Genomic DNA, 5800 nt, shown 5'->3' with positions numbered 1-5800 from the left:
GCACAAAAATCCCCCAACGTCACTCGCTCTGCATCTGCTGTGTCCTCTGGAGGGGGCACCGGGGCTGGAGCCAAGAGCAGGAGATGATGCTCTGCAGGGAGGACAGTGGTGGCCTGGCTGGGTGGGACAGCAGAGCTGCTGGTCACCAGGAGAGCTCAGATTTCCCCAAATGACCCAAAATCACAGAATCAGAGAATCCTAGAACGTGCTGAGCTGGGAGGGACCCCCAAGGACCATCCAGTCCAACCCTCAGCCCTGCACAGGCCCAGCCCCAAGAGTCCCCCCCTGTGCCCCAGAGGATCATCCCAACCCTCCTGCAGCTCTGGCAGCCTTGGGGCTGTGCCCACTGCCCTGGGGAGCCTGGGCAGTGCCAACCACCCTCTGGGGGAAGAACCTTTCCCTGAGATCCACCCTGAGCCTGCCCTGGCACAGCTCCAGCCATTCCCTGGGGTGCTGTCAAAGTGAGTGAGGAAAGGTCAGGAACACCCTGTGCAGAGACCTGACGGGCTCTGGGAAGGTTCACCGGGGTAGTTTGAGGTAGGACAACCACCCCAAACTTGGCTGGCGCATCCAAGGTGGGGTGTTTTGAACCCTGGGCTCTGAGGAATCTGGGATACCTCGGGATACCCCGAGCTCCAGCCTCCAGCTCTCCCCGTACCCCGCGGCATCCCCGGCGTCTCGCGGTGTCTGCATTAGCTTTGAACCTGTTTATACCCAACACTCCCCAAACCCCAGAGAATCTGTCAGCTGGGAGGCTTTGGTTGACTCCTGTCATATTTAGTTTAGCATCTGACACCTCCTTCTAGACAAATACAGCTCCGGTTCACTGAACCCGATAACTCCTTTTTAGTACAGCGACTGACTTCCATATGGAATAAATTACAGTACCTCCTGAAAAACGCCAGAGGCAGCTGCCAAATTATGCAAAATTTAAACCACTAATGAACAATGTGATGAAAGTTGAATGAAGGTGTATTTACAAGATCTACAACACACTGTCTCAGCGGAGCAGATGTACTGTCTGTACAAGCATGTGAGAGTGTGTGTGTGTGTGTGTGTGTGTGTGTGTGTGTGTGTGTGTGCCTGTACCTACGGACACTCATGAATATTCCCGTGCCATCCATGAGGTCTCGCTGCTTTAGGTGGATCCATCAGCACCGGGCCGGAAGATTCCTGGTGCATTCCTGGCTTTTTAACGTCTCCTGGGTAAAATAATAGTTGTAAAGGCAGATTGCAGGAAGGAGAGGCGTTAGGGGGGGGTTTGACAGGGGGTGAAGAAATGGATCTTTAAGGAAAAAAGTGAGAGGAGGAGGGAATGATGGCAAAAATGCCGGTTCTTTGCTGTCCGGAGGTCCGTGTGGAAACATGGATCACTTGTTTATGAGGGAGGCAAACAATCAGTGCCAGGAATTTGGCTTCTAGCTGGGAACAATAAAATATACATGTTAAAGGAGGCTTAAAGAAGGCTGGACAGGGACTTTGGACAAGGGGCTGGAGGGACAGGACAGCAGGGAATGGCTTCCCACTGCCAGAGGGCAGGGTTGAGATGGGATATTGGGAGGGAATTCTTCCCTGTGAGGGTGGAGGGGCCCTGGCACAGGTTGGGTAGAGAAGCTGTGGCTGCCCCTGGATCCCTGGAAGTGTCCAAGGCCAGGTTGGAGCAAGCTGGGCTGGTGGAAGGTGTCCCTGCCCATGGCAGGGGGTGGAACTGGGTGGTCTTTAATATCCTTTCCAACCCAAACCATTCCATGATTCTATTGTTTTCCCACAGCTTTCCAATGTGAGACCTTCTCTTGGTGCAAAGTTCTCAATCCCATGTTGTGTAATCTGAGCAAGGTTTAGTTCTCCAGACCCTGGCTGGTCCTGTCCTCTGTACTTGGTGACAGTCCCCAAACCCACTATTCTTGTACCAAAACAGCTTAAATTCTTCTGCAGAACTACTGGTAGGGGAAGAGGATAATTGCTCTTGTGAATACATCAGGCTGCTGCTTCTGCTTTTTGAGTATCTCTGGAGATGTTCAGGAATTCAGTTTTCAGTACCTCTGGGAAATGCTGAAAAGCTGTCTGGACACAGCCCTGGGTAATGTGCTCCAGGGAAATCTGCTCCAACAGGGAGGTGGGACTGGATGACCTCCAGTGGTCCCTTCCAACCTTACTCACCCTGGGATTCTTTAGGCTTCAGAAGATGCCAAAGCTGGGCTGCCAGGGGGATCTGAAGGTCCAGATCTCCACCTCCCCGATCCAGCCCTTTGGCAGAGCACACAGGACAGCGCCGTGAACCAAATCCCCCCTTCCACAAGTGGATATCAGTTGTATTTATTTTTAATCTGTGCTAATCCTCTGCAATTAAACCCTTTGGAACCATCCAGTGGGCGGTTAATGGGTGAAAAGAGGGGTTTGGATTGCAGTTGACAGCCACCAAAATGCAATATTTGACTTCATATCCTTCCCAGCTCTGTGCTGGGAGCAGAGATCCCGGGGACAGAAGACAAGTGGACCTCTTGGCTAATTATGAGTCATTTATTCTGAACCGCACAAATTTCAGAATCTGAATCCCAATTAAGACATTGCACTACACGTGTTAATTAGCCTGCTCTCCTTTTTACATCAAGCCATAACTCTTCTTAATTGGGAGGTCGGCCCTTGTAATTTGAACTGGCCTTGGAGTTGGGAGCACCCCTGGAAGTCACACCTTGGGGGCTGGACCCGGGATCATTTTAAATTGGTTGGGTTTTCACTTGGGTGATTATAAGGTCCCCAGCAGGGCAGTAATTACAGAGGGTGCAGCTTCCAAATTAAGACGTCAGGGGTGGTGTAAGCAGCGATGTCTTGGTTCTAAACTGTGCTCCGGGGAGGCTCGAGGGATGCTGGTCCTCTGATTGCCTCAGCGAGGGCTCTCATGGATCACAACAGCTTGAGCAGGAGAATAAATCAGTTCCAGGAGCTGCGTCCCGGGGATAATCACGGTTTATATCCATGGCAAGTCTCGAGGGGTGCATTTGGTAGATGTGGAGCAAGGTTTCCCGCTTTCCTCACCCGGCCAAAATCCTTCTGGGCTTCCGCGGGAGAATTTTAGATGAGACCGTGCTCCCGGCAACAAAGAGAAGCGAAATATTGGAGAACAGAAGCTTGGCTTTCACAGCCCAAATTGGTAGGATCAACTCCGTCTCGGTGGCTTATTAGTGAGGAGCTGAGACGCTGGAGGAGTTGAAGCTCCGGATCGTGTTTTCCCTCCCCGCTTCCCCCAGACCCTCTCGAGATGGGAGACGGTTTTTTCGGCGAGCAGCGCTAGCAGAGGGCGAGGAGCCTGAGTGTTCAGCCACGCAGACAGCGTGGAGCAGGGTTCCCACACATCAGCTGCTCCCTCAGAATCCATCAGGTGCCTGTTTGTAGCCGAGCAGACAGGGGGGGAGGGGGTGCTGGGGGGGAAATCTCCCATCCTGCTGCGGCTGCACGGGGAGATGTGGCTGCACAACCCGGGCTGCCCGTGCCAGAGGTGTGTGCCCTGAGGTGGGGAGGGTTGTCTTGGCACCCTGGGAGTGCCTGTTAGACCCCAGTGGCAACCACGGGGGTGTTCAGAGCTTGGTGTGATCTGGTTGTGCCTCCCTTGAGCAAAGGAGAGCTCCTGTGCTCCGGTGGGAAGGGATTAACTGGGAGATCATGGAGCATCCTGAGTTGGTAGGGAATCTCAAGGATCAAATCCAGCTCCTGGCCCTGCACAGGGCAACCCCAGCAATCCCACCCTGTCCCTGAGAGCATTGTCCAAACCCTCCTGGATCTCTGGCAGCCTTGGGGCCATAACCAATGCCCTGGGGAGTTCCAGTGCCCAACCACCCTCTGGATGTAAAACTATTTCCTGATATCCAACCTAAACCTCCTATGACACAGCTCCATGCCATTCCCTCAGGTCCTAAATGACCCAGCAGCAAATCTCACTCTCTGCATTCCTCATATACACTGAATATTCAAACAAAACTCTCTGTCAAGTTTTCGGTTTATATTCCCATTTTTTTTTCAGACTGGTAGGAAAAAAGTTGAATGACAGGAGTCCTTTTGGTTAATAGCTCCAGAATTCACCCCTCAAGAATTATGTTTTCCCCCCTTAACAAACATAAACTGCCTGAGGTCCTGGATATCCTGGAATATATTTAACACACCACCTTTTACCTGCTAAACAGGTAAAAGTTGTCCCAGTTTTTGGGTGTTAATTGCATCACAAGGGTCACTTCTCGGTCATTTTGAGAACCTGTCCTTGCAGGTATCTTGAAGTGTTCACTGTTAACAAATCTTGAACTCAAAACTATCCCCTGGGAAGAGGAAGTGTTAAAACATCCTTATCACCCAGGCTACAGATGTTTGGCTTTTAACAAATTAAGGTATTGTCGAGTTTACTGCTGTATTACCCCGTTTACAAAGCCTGTGCCTTTTTCAGCTGGCAGGGCTGACAGAGCTCCCCATACCTCTCAAGGACCTGAGTCCCTTCTGCTCACTCAACATCAGCTCCAGAGCCTGAATGCAGGTGACACCAGTGTGTGGCCTCCGCTCCAGGGATTTGAACTGGGAGAAGAGTGTGAGGGTGAACTTGCTAAGAAAGAGATGCCCATCCCTGAGAGTGCTCGAGGACAGGTTGGACAGGGCTTGGAGCAACCTGGCCTAGTGGAAGGTGTCCCTGCCCATGGCAGGGGGTGGAACTGGATGGGCTTTTAAGGTCCCTTCCAACCCAAACCATTCCGTGATGGAACCGAGGCCGGCGGGTCTGGGTGGACACCAGCGTCTGTTCTGATGATGCCATGCACTCAGCTGGTCTGTGAACTGGTCTAACAAAGCCTTTCCTTTTCCAGAACGTCCCTGCTGAGGTCTCGTCCCCGGATGATTCTCCCAGTGCAAAGCCTTGTGTGCCTCGCTGCCTTCGGCCTGGCCCTCCCCTTGGCCATCAGTCTGTTCCCGCAGATGTCCGAGGTCAGTGCGTGTCTGGTCACTGCAGGGGGGTGTCTGGGGGGGTTTACCATCACCAGGGCTTGTTGTGCCTTCCTCCAGAATAGTCTCATTTCTATGGGAGGCTCCTCCAGTTTTTGTTCAAGTCTGTTCCTGTTTTCTTCACTCAAGTGCAGCCCCTCTCCCATCACAGTGGTGTTTCCTTGGGGTCAACACAGCAAAAACAAACCTTTGTCCACGAAGCCAAGAGCCTGCACCATCCATTTGGTGTGGATGTCCCTTCCCAGAGCTGCTTTGAGGGGTTTCTGCCTTTTCATCTTCTAGTCCAGCTCTGGGAAGACCCGTCCTGGGGGGTGAACAGAGGAAAACCAACCCAGGAAACAGGGAGTGACTGATGAAATCACTTGTACCAAGTTAGTTGAACAAATTGCTGAGGTGTATTTGTTTCTAAGCCATTCATTTTGTCCATTTGGTGTTTGGAGCTTAAAGATTGTAGGTTATCAGGGAGGGTCATTATTCTGAAGTGATAAAACCTCTCTGGAACAGAGCAAAGGACTTTGCTGGAGTTCTCTTTGTGTCAGCCAGAACAGTTGATCAGAAATTGCTATCATCAGTGTCTCTACTGCTTAATTCATAATTTCTCAGTCTGTATAGGTTTATCCACGACTTCCAGCCGGGGAATCTTGTTGTACACTTGTCTGCTGACTGAAAAACACGTTACAGATTCTCTGTTATCCTTCTACAGGCTGAGATAAACCTGTCCCTTCATCTTCTAAGTAACTGAATACATCTCAATCTTGGAGCCTCTTGCTAAAAGACGTGTTTTCTGAAGCTTTAATGATTCATATGGCTCTTCCTTAAACTT

At 51.3% G+C, this 5800-nt stretch overlaps 1 long non-coding RNA gene across 1 annotated transcript in view; it reads left to right on the top strand.

Moving 5' to 3' along the window:
- The first annotated feature begins 4847 nt into the window (after window positions 1-4847).
- The window catches only part of LOC114071967, a 7698-nt gene continuing 6745 nt past the window's right edge, over window positions 4848-5800 (top strand). Inside the window, exons 1-2 of the long non-coding RNA XR_003574115.1 lie at window positions 4848-4959; window positions 5425-5427. This is a non-coding gene — a long non-coding RNA (uncharacterized LOC114071967). The remainder of the gene's footprint in view (window positions 4960-5424; window positions 5428-5800) is intronic.

The sequence above is a fragment of the Empidonax traillii genome, unplaced genomic scaffold (genome assembly GCF_003031625.1).
Source record: "Empidonax traillii isolate 1590-97213 ecotype Southwest subspecies unplaced genomic scaffold, ASM303162v1 scaffold2480:size23380, whole genome shotgun sequence".
NCBI lineage: Eukaryota > Metazoa > Chordata > Aves > Passeriformes > Tyrannidae > Empidonax > Empidonax traillii.
This window is presented reverse-complemented; position numbering and strand designations above follow the sequence as displayed.